At 37.1% G+C, this 16,271-nt stretch overlaps 1 long non-coding RNA gene across 1 annotated transcript in view; it reads left to right on the top strand.

Annotated features, from left to right (window-relative positions):
- LOC130154021 (uncharacterized) overlaps positions 1-12,776 on the top strand; it is a 33,147-nt gene extending 20,371 nt beyond the window's left edge. The window contains exons 2-5 of the long non-coding RNA XR_008823567.1: positions 8,480-8,630; positions 9,847-10,304; positions 11,076-11,207; positions 12,197-12,776. This is a non-coding gene — a long non-coding RNA (uncharacterized LOC130154021). The remainder of the gene's footprint in view (positions 1-8,479; positions 8,631-9,846; positions 10,305-11,075; positions 11,208-12,196) is intronic.
- Positions 12,777-16,271: the final 3,495 nt, after the last annotated feature.

Here is a 16,271-nt window from a genome sequence, read left to right as displayed (position 1 = left end):
ACCAAACCCACTCCCAAACAGAGCACCTATTTAATATTTTTTTTTAATTGATGAAGATTGCTCTCCTCAAGTCCTCTATCCTGTTTTGTTTGTTTGTTTTCTATGAAGCAGCAGGTCTGACTTCTTGTAGAATATTATTACCATAAAGTATTTAAAAAAAATTATCCACATTTTATAAAAATCAACAATTGTTGTATCTTCAGTTCACTTTTTCTGTTCGGTTTTTTTCAGTTATTCTAGAGATAAACATGTGATGACAGCTTCTATTTATTGAGTTCTCATTTCTGTCTTTACATGATAATTGAGGTGGTTGTGATGTATCTTTAGAAGACACGTTTGAGGTTCTCTCTCTTTCTCTGTGGTTTATGTATTTATGCTTTTTATTGTTGCTGTTGAGTCTCTTAAATGGGGTTAGTCTGTATGTAGTGGAAGTGTGTACACTATATGAGGAAATGCAGGCATTTTCAGGAGTATATATTTTTAAATCTGTTTCAGTCCACACTTTGCTTATAACTTTCTGCGGCTTCTTTATACATTGTATTTCCTAAACCCAAGAGATTCTCTACATTTGCTTAAATATGAAATAGTTTTGAAGTCCTAAAAACAAGGAGGTTGTGTGCAGATCTATACTTAGAATTTTCTGCAGTATGCCCAGTGAGGATGTTAACTGGAGCTCATTTATTTCTACTAGGACCTCCCCAAAAAATAATTAAAAAAAATCCACAGCACTTTCCCAAACTACTCATAGAAGAAAGATGCATCGCAACACATCCCACCAAAATCAAATCTCAGATTCTCCTGTTTGTGGAGACTCCATGACTGATGTACATGGCTTAAGGGGCTTATGCTGACAAATTATAGATAGACTAAGAACAGAGTAAAAGTAGCAGATATCAAGTTGAGAAACTGTTTTTGCTCACAATGTCAAGAGGTACTGGCAGTGGGGTGCTGTCTCATGCTTGCTTGGAGGGAACTATTTAGAATAGCCACGCACTTTCAATAAATTTCTTGTAAAGCACAACGCTTCTCACCTTTTAATTGGATGTAATTATTAGCTAGAAATGTGAAAAAATGAACAGCATTGTATACTACAGGAAATTTATAGAAATTGTTTGTCTACATAGAGAGTGGAAGGTAGTTTTAGGGGAAATAGGACAAATGTGCAAACAAATCATCTTAGAAGTGAAAGGAAAGGAAGGAGGTGTAATTGGTGCTTAGCCTCCAGCATGCTCTGCATTGTGCATGGGCCATGCTGAGAAATTTAACTGGAGGAAGCCAAAGGAGGGATATTCACACAGACTATGTCCTTATATTAAGACGCAAGCCTCTGTAGCTTTTCTACATGGGGACAGAGAGAAGCAGGAATGCAGAGAAAGAGCAACAGCAGTCCTCCTTGAAAGCACAGTTTGGAGCAGCAGGATAATATATTCCCTGCTGCTGCCTAACTTGGGGCATAAACTAATCACAGAATAAGTAACGTGTTTATTTTAGCATGGTATTTTTGAAATGAGAATTGATCTTAAAGTTTTCAAGTGTGTTAAAACTATTGGTTTTCCTCTTGGAAAATGTTTCCTTCCCTTCACCTGTATATTTAATCACATGCATATAACTTGATACATATATTTACTATAATGCGTAGTGAATTTTAGTACAAATAGATACAATTACAGCTGGTAAATAATTGTCTACTGATAAAAGAATTTTATAAGAGCAAACATAGTTACTAGTGTACCCCTTCATTGAAGACAAGACAAAAGTACAATATAACCAGTCATAAAGTATGTAGAAAAGAAAGAATTTGTCATAAACCAGCACACATCTCTGGGGAAATGAGTTCTAATGCTTCATTTCATAATGGAGGATTTTTATCAGACTCTAAGTACTTGCAGTTAAATGGCAGCAGATCACTTTGCGTGGTTTCACTATGGTTAGATAATTGCGCCTCTGAAGCATACGACCCTGCTCACCGCTTGGGTACTATGAACTGAATTATACTAACTTCAATAGTAATTAACTTCACTGGAGAATGTATCAAATTTTTATACTTTCAAGAAAGTGAAGCAACTTCGATGTTTACAAAAAACCTTCCCAATACCTTTTAAATATCTTGTAAGCGTAAGAAGTTTGGCGCTACTAGAGAAATTAAGAGGAAGGCACCTCTCAGACTTCCTAAGAGATAAATTGTATAATGAAAGATAGGTGTTCCTTTTAACTTCTCAAGTAAGATATATTCCAAAAATCATTCCAGTTATTCCAGTAGCTTGCTGTTTTCATACAGCCAACAGAAGATTTCAAAAAATACTTTTCCTGACATCACAGGCTTGCTGAGCCAAGAAAATGTAAAAGAAGTAATAAAGATTCAGTTGAAAGGTCTTTTCAAGCTTTCTAGAGAAAAAGAGTTGTATAACTTTTTTAATTTTTTTTTAAATTTTTTTAGGACATTATGTTATATGTTGACACAGGGGATTTAATAAACATGTTGACATTAAGAACAATTATAGAAGTAATGTGGAATACCATTCCACAATTTTCCACCACCCCCACCCCTGGCTCTATCTGTAATTTGTATCAACAAACACTCTACTACTGTCTCATAGCTTTTCAGTCTCTCTGCTTTCTCGGCACGCAACTTTCCTATAGACAGAAATTTATCCAAAGCTTTTTAGGACTGTATGAAGTTACAGTCTTAGAAAAAGAAATGTGCAACAAGATACCATCATCAAATTAAATGCTATAGAGATTCTTCAGATGTACTGAGTTCTCCCTCTAGTTAGGATCATACCACATTTGTTCTGATGTACCATTTCACAGTAGTAAAACTGTGTGTCCGTTCTCCAGGAAGGTATCGCCTGATTAGTAGGAAAATTGATGACCAAATTTTGGCAAAGGCCATTGAAAAAATTTGGTGTGAGTCGCGCAGCCTGCCAATCCCTCACCACAGAGGTGCCTGCAGACATCCCTCTAATCCTAAACAGGATGCTGCAGCCCCCTTCTCCTTTCTTTTTACCCTTTAGAGAGATACCACAATATTTTGTTGTAAAAATAAAAGGCTAATCTCAGAAGTGTTTATATGTTTCAATAACATTCTGAATTTCACATAAAATTTCTCCTTGAAACAATTTACAAATTCATAAATCTAGGCCATAAGTCTGGCCACCACCACTGTGCAGCTGCCCAGCAATGCTGCTCAGTGGCAGTTTACTCACAGCCCTTTACTCTGATATGGCCGGAGAAAAGGCACCTTGCAGCAGAGAGTACAGAAAAAGGGCATCTGAGAAACTGTCCTGTAGAGGTTTTAGTAAGTACCAATTTGGTTATCTGACCCAACAACTGGTATTGTTTGTTTGTGACATTATGTGTCTTTGGTACTTTTGCACCATCGTTTCATGTGGCTTCTGCAATGTCTGAGCTGGTAAGAAAGCCTTAGACGGGTGTCTGAGCTCTTAGCTATCTTCAGAAGGGCTAAGCTTGCCTCTCAGGTGAAGTTTGGAGACTGAAGAGAAGTTGGGAGCATCTGAATATGGATCATCATGTTGTTCCATGTATAGTAAGTTACCACTTATGAAGGCTGAAAAGTCACATATATTTTATACTGTCTGCGGTCAGCTTATGGAATTATTAGAACAGTGTGTTAAACATGATTTTCAAAGTGATTTCAGTATGTTTTCCAATCTAAAGGTAAAAGAAAATGGGCTTATATTCTTTTAAGCATCTGGGAGAGATAAACACATATGCTTAGTGTACCTGAAAAAGCCATGCTGCCATAGCTGTTAAAAGAAAAATAGAAGGAGGATAATATGTGCACGTTTCCCTTGTAGAGTTACTGCCAAAATATATTTCTCTGCTTTTATCTGAGTCTCATTTAGCTGTGTAGTATACTCTTCTGTTCAAATTTAATGCTGCTTCTTTATAAAGTGATTTTTAGACTGCAGTCTGAAGTACTGACTGGAAACCCCAACAGAAGTAATAGAAATATTTTGGCAATTACACACCACATTTTAATCTTTTTTTTTACATTGCCATTTACCAAGTAACATTGTGACAAGCTGTTAACTGAGTTAAAGACATATGCTAATCCTGTTGTATTTAACACATTCATCTGTCATCACGTTCTGCTGTCATTTTATCCATTATATCATGTTTATAAAGTGAGTACAAATTTTCCATAAATATATATGTATTTTTCTATCAATGATATCTTTCAAGCCACTTAACCAGTCAGAATACATTGCCCTTATGTAATGGTGGTTTTTCCTAAGTGTTGCATATTCTGTTACCAATAAAGAAGTCAACAGGTAATTAATGGAAGTTCATGTTATATTTAATTTATGTTCCACCAGGACAACTAAAGCTTTAGAGGCAGAAATATTTTTTATATTTATAAGTTATGATAAAACCAGTAACAATGACTTTATAAACTGATTGTTAAAGTTAGCTATATTAGCCTCATAAAATAGACCTGTGAGGCAGCTGTTTCTTAATACATAGTCCTTTTCCTATGTCCTAGAAAAATAAGTCTAGAAATGTTATTTGCAGGAAAATTAATGTAAATGTAATTCACATCTATGGATATATTGACTAAAAATATCAAGTTAAACATTTAATTCTACTCAGACCTGCCTAAAAAATTATTTCAATAATAAATAAGAATTCAAGATTTTAACCTATTTTCCAAAAATACTTTTCCATTTTCTTCTCTTCAAAATTTGCTTGAGTACAGTCAATAAAACATCTTAGTGCAAAAGAACTAAATGACTGTCATAGCAACAATAAAACAAAAAATTGTAATATTTTACAGATGTAAAGGTCTAATATTGTTCTCTCACCCAATATATCTGTTTGCATATTTGTTATATTCATTTTTATGGAATAAATAATGGTATTTCAGGTTTAGCACCTTAGAAATTCACTCATTTTGAGAACGGACAGCACACTTCTAATAAGATTTACAGCTGTGGTTTACATTTTTTCAGAAAAAATCTGTCATCACAGAGACAATTCAGACTTTAAACTTAGGGGATATTCCAATGATTCCTTAAATAACATGGAGTACATTATTGGAAAATATGATTGTGCTGTTATTCTAAAACAATATTAATCATCGATGCCAGAATTTCACAAAAGCTGGAGAATGGATTATGGTGTACAGGATTTGTGGAGCTCTGATATATTGATAGTTGTTTATGACACATTTATATCATGAAAGAGAGAGATTTGACAAGGCTATTATTACACACAGACATAAGTTGTGATTATCAATATTTAGTTAGAGAGACATGCACATTTAAGAGAAACCACATTTCATTACAATACAGACATATGTTCAAAACTTCCTGTCTTAATTTTTCAAGTGGAATAAGAAGAGTATTTAAAGAAAGTCAGTCCTTTTAAACTTCTGATTCCAGTTGAAGGGTTTGTTGATTAAATACTAATGAATGGAATTAATAGGGATATGTTTTAAAATCAGTGCATTATTTTTCTTAAAAAAAAAATAATCACTTTTTGAGCTTCTGATGTTCTGCCAAGGTTCCAATGCTGTCACTAGATTCCTTATTCACTTAATTATTGTACTTTAGTTAGTAGAATTTCATAGGTTATGTTTCTCAGAGTTCAAAAGTTTATTCTGGCAATAAACTGTCATTATAGCTAACACTGAAAACTGAATTTCTCCATTTATACTAAAGTTTTCTACTTTTTTTTCTCTGTATATTGTAGACAATGAAATATATATAGACAGGCAATGCAATTTTTTTTCCATGTCACAATGAATAATTCCATTCCAATGCTGATTCAACTTGTTTTTTCAAATGAACATATTTTTCAACATGAAACATATTGGTAATGGAAGCAATCGTTTTTTAATCATTAAAATCTATGAACACAGCTGAGCTCTAACTATTTAAGTTATCACTTCAAAGCATTAAGCAGGTGAAATATATAAGAAATATGATCTTTCCAAGGAGACTAGAAAACCCCAAGAGATTCACAGCATGTCTCACTAGGGTCACTGGGAAAGTTTATACTAAATATGTTTTAAAAGTTCTTCCTTATCTATATGGTATTTAGTACCAACTGTTTAAAATAAGTACAGGAAACAGAAAAGGCATTTACAATCATGGAGGATGATACAAAATGCTTTCTCTGATGCTCTTGCACTGCTAAGAGCACAAGACTATCACTTCAATGTTCCATTATTTCTACATTACACTAAAGCACATTCTTAAGCAATCATAGATAAAATTTGTCAAATAATACTTCTTTTTCCCAGTTAAAGCTTCAATTTCCAACATTAATTTTATGCTAAAAACCCCACAAAACTTATTTTTAACTTATGAGGAATAATATATCATTATATGCATTTGAAAGCTTAAACAAGAACCCCATGACCCTCCCCACAAATGATGAGATCTGATATAAGCATAATACTGAAAATCACTTTTTGTTTTTCAGATGCATTTGTTGATAACAAGGTCCCTAATAATTGATCACAATCTTAAGAAAACTTTTAGGTTTGTCCCTGATTTACTGTAAGACCATCATGTTGTTAGACAAAACCCAAAGAGATATTGTGGTCATACAGATGGAATCATAAACACCTTATGACTGTCAGTCATAAAGACTGACAAACCGATTCCTTAAATTTTCCACTTTCCATTCCTCTTCAGTCTGGACTCAGTCATGTAGGTGATACTGTCTACAAGAAAACAAAACAGATATTCAGTAACTAACAGTTTTCTTTGATACCTCCCTACGAATGGCACAGATAAGAAAGAAGTACAATTTTGGGCTCCTCTCTTCAAAAGAGACTGAGGTGCTGGAGAGTGTCCAGGGACGGGCGGCGAGGCTGGTGGGGGGTCTGGAGCACAAGTCTTGTCAGGGGCGGCTGAGGGAACCGGGGTGTTCAGCCTGGAGAAAAAGGAGGCTCGGGGGGGCCTCATTGCTGCCTACAGCTGCCTGAGAGGGGGTTGTAGGCACGTGGGGGTCGGTCTCTCCTCCCAGGTAACAAGTGACAGGACAGGAGGAAATGGCCTCAAGTTGCACCAGGGGAGGGTTAGATTGGACGTTAGGAAAAATTTCTTCACTGAAAGTGTGGTCAAGCACTGGAACAGGCTGCCCAGGGAAGTGCTTGAGTCACCATCCCTGGAGGTATCTAAAAGATGGGTAGATGTGGCACTTAGGGAAACAGTTCAGTGGTGAACTTGGCAGCACTAGTTTTATGTTTGGACACAATGATCTTAAATTATTTTTCAACCTAAATGATTCTATGAGTCTATACAGTCTAATTGATTCAGCACTGAAAGGCAGGAACAGAAATGAAATTATTTTTGTGTCTCTTACTGTGAAATAGGTGGAAGTTATTTTAGTCTTTTTATGGTACACAATCATTCTATAAAAATCTATTAAATCTTTAGATTTGAAATATTTAGAAATTCAGAGCAACAACAGTTCAGGCCTATTGCTCTGTAGTTGGTATGAATTACATGTGAATGCTTGCCAACTTGTGCATTTCCGCCGACATAGAAAAGATAAACATTAGAAAGTGCTTTCTGTATCTCATCAAACAAGGATGACCATTCTTCCCCAGTGCAGAGGAGTCGAGCTGTTAATGTCAGGCTGAGTCACATATTTACCCAATGCCAACTCAGTTTGAAGCCCCACTGACAGATGAATTAAATTAGCCACCACCTGCAGGTTTAATTTAATGGTTCCATCTTGCTTTCTACAGCTACCTGAAATGAGGTTGTAGGCGGGGGGGGATGGGGGGTTAGGTCCCTTCTCCCAAGTAACCAATCATAGGACAAGATGAAAGGGACTCAAGTTACTTCAGGAGAGTTTTAGATTGGATATTTGGAATTTTTTTTCACTGAAAAAGTGGTCAAGCACTGGAACAGGTTGTCCAGGAAGTGGTTGTTGAGTCACCATCCCTGGTGGTCAAAAATGCATAGATGAAGTGCTTAACAACATGGTTTAGTGGTGGACTTGGCAGCCCGAGGTTAATGGTTGGACTTGATGATCTCAAAGGTCTTTTCCAACCTAAATGATTCTATGATTCTGTGATTCTAGGTAAACAAAATCATTAGAACTACACTAAGTTTCTTGTTCTGTACAAGCTTTTGTACAGATTTGAACTTGAACTCACTGTACCAGTTTCTTCAATACTGAGTATTCACGTATTTTTCTTGTACAGTTTAAAAAACGTAGAGGGTAATGCAATTTATTCCAGTAGATGTATTTCTGTTATCCAAACTTTCTCCATGATTTTCACAGTAGAACTCTCCCCTCAAATCCTACTATTCATTTCATCTTATTGTAAGCACCTGCCCAGCTAATGGTATATATTTGATATATGTGTATATGTATACACACCTATATGTATGTACATAAATGTCCATATAACTCATTTTAAAAACCAATGTATAACTTATTTCTGGTTTTCTCTCCTTATTGTCATTTATTCTTTACCCATTTTGCCAATCAGCAAGCTGTTCTGTTTCACTGCTGCTCTTAGAGACAAATCTACAGCCATTTGTTACACAAAAGGAGAGTTACAGATCTCTTCCCTCAGCTCTGACCCTGGGCCAGTTCTGCCAGACAACTGGACAGCAGCACAGAGGTTTCTGAGGCATCAGGTAAGGGAAGAAAGAGCTCCTGTGCAGTCATGGAAAGTCACACGAGGGAGTCTGATCTGTGTCATTTTACCTGTTTCAACATAAATCATACATTCTTTATCCAACAGCATTTAAATAATATAGAATACATTTTCTCTTTCTGTACTTGCTAGAAAAACCTTAATTTAATATCTATTGTTTAAACCATAAGTAGGGATCTGCACAGAAACCAGGATACTGTATGAACATCTTTTTATGGGTTTTCTCCACATTTTATGGAAAACAGAGGGGGAAAGGGAAGCGTGTTCACTACCTTTTCCAACGCCTCCTTCCACATTCAATAGAGATAAGAAAAAGCACCAATCACCTGTTTTGCTGACTGACCTTCTATCTGAATGCCATACCTCATGTACTTTTCTTTTGCCAATATATTAAAATGAATTGATGTGCAACTTAAACATGATAATAGATGTGCATGTAAATGTTCTGAATCCTACAAACACTGTGATCTGCACTATTTTCAACCTTTCATTCTGCTTGGGATCTCAAGTGTCTCAGCATCATATGTGTGTTTAGAAAAGAAATTTTAACAAGTTTCCTTAGTAATTGGAACCTCTGCAATTCCCACAGTAATTGGGATCTCTGGGCTGGTAATGCATTTACAGATAGAAAATAAGTAGGGCATAACTGAAAAAGACTGTGAAAATTAATACAGTGCAGTAAAAGGCAAACTCATGTATACATCTCCTCCCCTCAACTCTGCTTGCTTTGAAGTTGTCAAAAGAATTTATAGCTCCTTCCTCTGATCCTGTCATTCCTTCCCTCTGAATTCCCTCTACTATACCAAAGGCCGTCTTTCCTCCTTGCCTTTCAGTCTCAGTCCTCCCCAATACTCACTAAGCTGCTAGCTAAAAATGGTGTTCTTATTTTACTTGCCCACTAGATAGTTCTGTCCATCCTCCCACGCTGTCCTTTGTGGCTGGGAAACCATCTTGATAATGAAATATAAAACCACTTGCTTTCTTTCTGTAAAATTATTTTAAAATTCCACTTAACTGCAATGTATCCAGTAAGCAAGTAATGAGTAGACAGGTGGTGAACAAAGACGTTTACCTTTATGTATTTAATAAAAAGACAACGAAATGTGTCTAAGGGGAAAGAGAAACATGTAAATTGTTAAAAAGCCCCATGTATTTCTATGTGAAAATCTTCTCACATTTTACTTCATTTCCTCCAGGTTGACAGAAAGTAGCACATAATATGCACTTTGTTCATGGATTCTTTTGAAGATGAGAAACCCAGCAGTAAATCTTCAGTTTCAAATAGCCATATTTTCTGGCGTATTTTGCAGAAAGCAGTGCCATTTGCTTACATGCCTTGTGTGCATCCAGCCGCAGGTGACCCTGCCACCACAGGTATGTGATGACACACCTTTCTTCAGTTCCTGATAACGCACAAGCAGTCCCTGGGGTCGCTGCTGGGAACCTCTGGCTGCTTGGTGATTACTTGTGTTGTAAAACAGACTTACTCCTGACCTGCTTGCAAAACCAAACAGGCTGCTTTCTGGTCAGGGAAGAAAAATACCCAACTTCTTTTCCCCATTTGCCCATTTGCTTTTCTCTTTCTTGCCAGCACAGGCGGACTGCTTGGTTTTCTTGAAACAGCCCACTAACGAGAACACAGAAAAAATACTCAGTGAGTATCTGTAGAAAAACAGCAGTTCTTCTGGTTTTAACCACACAAGCCTATGCCTGATCCACTGCAGTGAGGTCTGTCTGCTCTCTAGAAGGTTATTCTCTTTCCTTGTTAAGAATTATAGCCACATATTAAAGCACAATAAAGACAAACACTTCGGGCAAAGCCATATATGTAAAGCCTGCTGTTTCTAAGTCCTTATTTTAGCATTTTTAAGTTTTCACTTGTCATCCCAGATTTTTTTAACAGAAAACAAATATCTGAGAATGCTGTCCTTAATAAAAATAGATTAATTATATTTTCTTGATAATTAAGAAGGTTATTTATGAAAGAAAACGATAGAGATTAATCCAATCATGCCAATAAATGATTGCTCATAATAAATATACCCTGCTAATGATAAATATACTGAACAACAAATAATTTTGAAGTTATTGTTAAGAAAGTTTTTCACTGTAAGGTTGTAATATTTTTGTTTTAAAATTATATCATCTGTCTTGGAATAGGAATACTGAATAGTAGAGAAAGAAAGGATATTGTGGAATTACAAAGGAAATCTAGAAGTGGATATTAATGGGCTGTAAAAATACTGTTATAGTGGTTCTTATTTTTATTTTGTTTCCCATGAATCCCAGGGTAGTATTTTCAGATATAACTAATTTTCCACAAATATCAATATAGGGTTTGTTACTGATATTAAACGGAAACAGGCCTGCCAAGTCCTGTTGTAAAAATAATTGTTCAATGGCATTTTTTCTGCTTCCTTGTTAGATCAGACACGCCACAGGTTAAGTGAGGGCACCCCAAAGAGGAGTGCAGAGGTGTAGGTACCACATGGAGGGCTTGCAATAGTGGAGATCTGTGCTCTTCATCCTGGAAAAGGTCACAGGACCTTATTTACTGGTGAGTGCCATCCTGGTGGGTTCTCGGGCAGATCTGGTTATTTGGTTGTTGTTCCTTATTAGAAATGTCAGGCCAGCATCAAACTGCTCCAAAAGTCAGGGAACTGATCTGCTGCAGTTTGGCCCTCCAACCAAGAGGTGACTTGGCTTTTACTTCTTCCTTGTTTACCTTATTCCATACTTTTACATGTGTAGAATAAGCAAAGACTAGCTCCAGCTGCACCCTCTCACATCATGATCCCTTACCAGGAATATTAAATAGTATTTACCTGTTCTAGCCAGTGTGCTTGCTGGCAGAAACCTGTAAAAGAAGGGTTTCCTGAAGTTTATAGAGTCATGCACTACATGCAAAGATGATGAACTGCACTTTGTGTTAGCAGGCTGGGGAAGTGGTGGGAAGTCATCAGGACTGAGGTGTAGACTGCAGCCCATGGGTAGGGCAAAGTAATCCCAAGGACTTGTTCCCTTGGTGTTCCTCATTAACTTCTGTGATGCCGTGGGGCACACTCAAAAGCTGTGGCAAATTATGGCCAGGGAATTTTGGCCCAAAGGTGCTGAAGACAGTGTTGTTGCCTAGGTACTGGATGTGACACCTGTGTCCCCTGGCCCCTTTCTGCCTGAGATAGCTTCCACAGGGGCTTCAGGCAAGCTCTTCCTGGAGTTACTTAGCACTTGGATAAGGATTGCAGAATTTTGTGTGAAACAGTAACCGCAGGCAAATGGTTTGCATTTGGTTAGGCAAAAAGGCTACTTATTTCAACAAGCCATGGCAAAATATAGATTACTTTTTTCTCTTTACATAGTATTTTCATGCATATATTGCTGAATGCCATTGTAATATAGCATTCAGTAAGTTTATTCCAGGAAGTGAGAGCAAGTTTTTGCAATATTCCTCACTTACATAGAGGAAACAGTCAAAATCACATCTCTGGAAGAATTTTCTGGTAGCAAAATGATCTTTCCATTGAATCTTTTTTATCACCCCTGTAGGATAATTTCAGTTTAAAAAAGCCTCATTTCCTGATGCAGTACTCAAATTTTGGTCATATTCTGGATTCTGCCTTGGGACAATAGACTCTAATGTAGGAACAGAACTCAACAGATCAATGTTTTCTAGGGCAACAGTGGGAACCTTGGCTGAGTTGGGCAGTGAAGGACCTGCTGCTCCAAGGCTGGCATGAACAGACTTTGCAGGTCAGTGACCTCTAGGCTTGCAGAAGAAAGCCTCAGCCCTGCTGAAAAATGCTGTGGGGTGAAGTCATCTGATTTTGGGGTAGCTGATGAATGAAACTGTTTCTGCAGACATTTTCCCTGGCTGTGGGACTAGCAGGGAAGTGAGGAACCTGAGCATTCAGCTCACAACAGCCTCACCAGAAGTGAAGACTGTTGTTAGTTCATCTTTTTGCCAGAAAGGAAAGAACAACATGCTTATCTTCAAAAACAGCCTGTGAGTCATATGCTTCAGCTCAGTATCCCCAAGACAAAATTTTCTGGAGATAGTTTGGTTTTCTATTGTACATTACCCTGTCAGAGAAAAAAAAAAAATATTTCTGCAGTTATATTCTGACTATCCCTGCCTGATACACAACAGTTATTTTACTTTGTTCTCTACTTTTACAGAGTTCTATAAGAGTTAATTATAAACATCTTGAAGTCCGTATACTGTCATTTGAAAATGCAATCTTTTTTTTTTTTTTTGTGGCACTCATTCCGATAACAAGACATAAAATACTAACAGTCTGAGCAGTTTCCAATTGCTTTCTTGGCTTTAAAATCATGTTTTTAATTTCCGAGTATGGGGAAGAAAACAAGTGAAAGGCAAGTTGAAGTTTAAAAAACCCCAAAAAGTCAAGGAAGCCATAAGAGGATCCTGATGTAATTATTCTGACATTTTCTGCCTCATAATCTATTATCACCTTCTACTGGGTGTTCATTCACCTCTTGCAACTTGAATATGTCCTTGAGGTTTGTAGCTTTATCTAGATGCCAGTCTGCCAATTCTGTGCTCTTTAAAGTGGAAAGTCTTAAAACACTGTTTTTCATTTATGCTAAGAGCTGAGCTGCATGGGGAGTAAAAGTCAGGTGGAAAACAGAGCTTTAAAGGATATGAAAGAGTAGAATTGCCTTTGATTTGACACTAAAAATTAGGGCTTGAGCTCTGTATGGTCTGGGATTCATGGTAGGGGTATGGGCCATGGGGTTCAGGCCAAAAGAATAAAAGTAAGCTTTTTGTTCCTGAAAAAGTTATGTAGTAGAAAAAGAAAATACATATTGTGTTTGCTTTCAGCTTTCTGAGGAGCTCCATCCTGACCGAGCAGCAGTGGGAGCAGAGGCACAAACCAGCCATGAGGCTGCGGGCTGGGAGACCTCCTGCAGCCTGGGTGTCGGGGGGCGTCCTGCCAAACCAGGAAAGGGCTGCACAGGCTGTACTGGTCCTTGCTGGCTCCCTGGCAGTCTGGCCTTTGAAACAGCTGCTTTCCTCAGTGGCTGACTTAGCTGAAAAATCGAATGGCCCCATACTGAGCTGAGACTGCTTACAGGCAAATTATAAACAGGTTTATCAAGCAGAGCACAGCCTGATTAATAAAATTATATTACTGTTACAGGTCCTGTTTCCAGAGTCTGAGTTGCATTAAAATTCAGAGGACATGTCTTGGGGCTGCTATCAATGATATAAATTGGAATACTTCTATAGAGGCTGTTTGTAGGCTGAAATTTAGAATATCATTCTGATTTTTTTAACCTACAGAAAGGTCAGTAATGACTTTGAGGTTACTGATATACACACCTAAATTCAACTCTTACTACCTTCCTTCTCCCCCTACCCTCTGCCCCTTAAAAGCTTATCTTTGTCTTGACAAGGGTATGTTTAAGTTGTTTTCATTCTTACAGGCTTATTGCAAAAGCCTGATTATTGTCATTTGACATATGCAGAGAGGTCAGTCAGTGTTTTATCTTTCTTCATTAGAAACACTTCTTTTTCCTACGGTTGTCATCTAGCAGTCATAAAGAAAATGGGCATGAGCATTTACTCATACTCAAGCAGTACCTGGAATGGAAGGCAGCTCTCTCAGACATTACTGATCTTAAACCAGCCTTGTAGAGTTAAATAAATGAAAAGGGTCAAATATTTCAGCACTTTATATTTCATTTAAATAATCTTCCAAAATGGCTTTCTTTACTATATCTAAACTACTGACTCAATTTTCCTGTTCAGCAGTAATAAATGAAAACGTAAATGTGAAGTGTTACACGTTCAAACATGCATGCATGCAGTGACCATGTGAAATCAGCTGTTCCCACCACTTAGTACAGAGCAGTAGCTCATTGAAACACAGCATTACTTTGGACACATAAATGGAAGAATCCAGTACAGATACCATTAAAGACAATTTTAAAACACCTTATATTGAGGTATGGGTTATGTACACAGCTCTGGAGATAGTTAAAAGACGTGTAGATGCGGTGTTTAGGGACATCGTTTAGTGGTGGACTTGGCAGTGCTGGGTTAACGGTTGGATTTGATGATCTTGAAGTTCTTTCCAAAGTAAGAAGTTCTGTGATTATACATGCACAATCATGTGAAAATATATGTAGACATCATTGTCTTGTACATGTAATATGCAACATAACACTTATTTTCTGGAGCTCTGAATGTATGACTGCCTGCATTCACCCAGTTTTTACCTCCTCCTTTTTGCTGCAGCCTCTGATCCAGCACTGCTTCACTTCTAATGTTACAGTGATCAGATGAACCTCACAAAAAACATGCTTGAAGAGTAAAATTGGGCAAGTACATAGAAAGTCAGAGATGTTTTCTTTATTCATTTTCCACATGCAGTTTGTTCAAATTTGGGGTGTAGGGAAATAAATATATGGTCTGTAACCTCAGTGTTTAGAAAGCTAAGTAAATCAAGCTTGATTCTAGACTAAGCTATAACCTTTCACTTGCATTCTCTTGGCAAAAAATGCCACAAAATCATTTATAAGATTCAGGTTCACTGGAAGAATTTCTTAACTTACAATATCTATCTGAACTACTGTGGCAAAAAAAAAAATAATAATCTGGCAGACTCAAAACCTACAGTTTGTTTCCTTAATTTGAGATGTTACTTCATTTAAAATTTACTTTGATTTCTTATAGGAAACATTTATTTGGATTTGTTGAAACATTTGGTAGATAAACTAATTTCTATTTTTCTTTCTGTGGTCTTTGTCAGATTTTTTATCTTAGTTGTTCAATTTCCAATTACATAGATGATAAAAAGCATTTCTTTGAGAAAAATGTCTTATTTGAATGAGCACAGTATTATGTATAAAATCTGTAGACTGTATATGATGGAGTACAAAAGGAGATAGTAGGGAAATAATACTGGATGAAATTCAATAAATTTTGTTGTACTGGGTCGCATGAACTCTGCCAAAACAGAATTCTAGAGAGGAGAAATGGAAAGAAAAGTGGAGAAGAAAAGCAAAAAGAGTCAGCAGTGCTGTAACACATATTGACGGAATGAAGAGTGTACACTGACTTTTGTCATGTTCGTAGGCAGGAGCTGAAACTGAGAGCTGGCTTGAACAGCCAGGCTAGCACACAGAACATACACTAATTACACGGTAGGAGGGTGGCCGGGCTCCTTATTCCTGTGTTTCTGTACACCAAAAAGTTTTTTGAAATCAGGGAACATGCAAATAACCTTGACTGGTGCCGTCATGTCCCAGTGACCTAGATTTTTTCTGTTGTCTTTGATTCTTGCATCCTGCTGAGTTGTTACCCTTCCCAGCATACTGCAAATCAGTAAGTATTGGTTAAGCCGGTTAAGTATTTTGCAAATACCATTTGCGACAAGACAGAATCAGACCCTCAAGTCTGCCAGGGTAATGGGGAGCAATTTGCTCAGAGTTCTCAAAGGACTGATGCTGTGACTAATTCTTAATACTTTCCTACTTTGATTGCCAAAGTCCTTATCTTCTGATTGACCTCACTGAACCACCACAGTTACTTGCTGCTTTAATTAAAGGCAGTTTTAAGTGGCCCTCTGTAGACCGGATCTGCACTAGATAGAAG

This window comes from Falco biarmicus, chromosome 1 (genome assembly GCF_023638135.1).
Source record: "Falco biarmicus isolate bFalBia1 chromosome 1, bFalBia1.pri, whole genome shotgun sequence".
Lineage (NCBI taxonomy): Eukaryota > Metazoa > Chordata > Aves > Falconiformes > Falconidae > Falco > Falco biarmicus.
The sequence above is the reverse complement of the archived record's forward strand: the minus strand, read 5'-3'. Positions and strand labels throughout refer to the sequence as shown.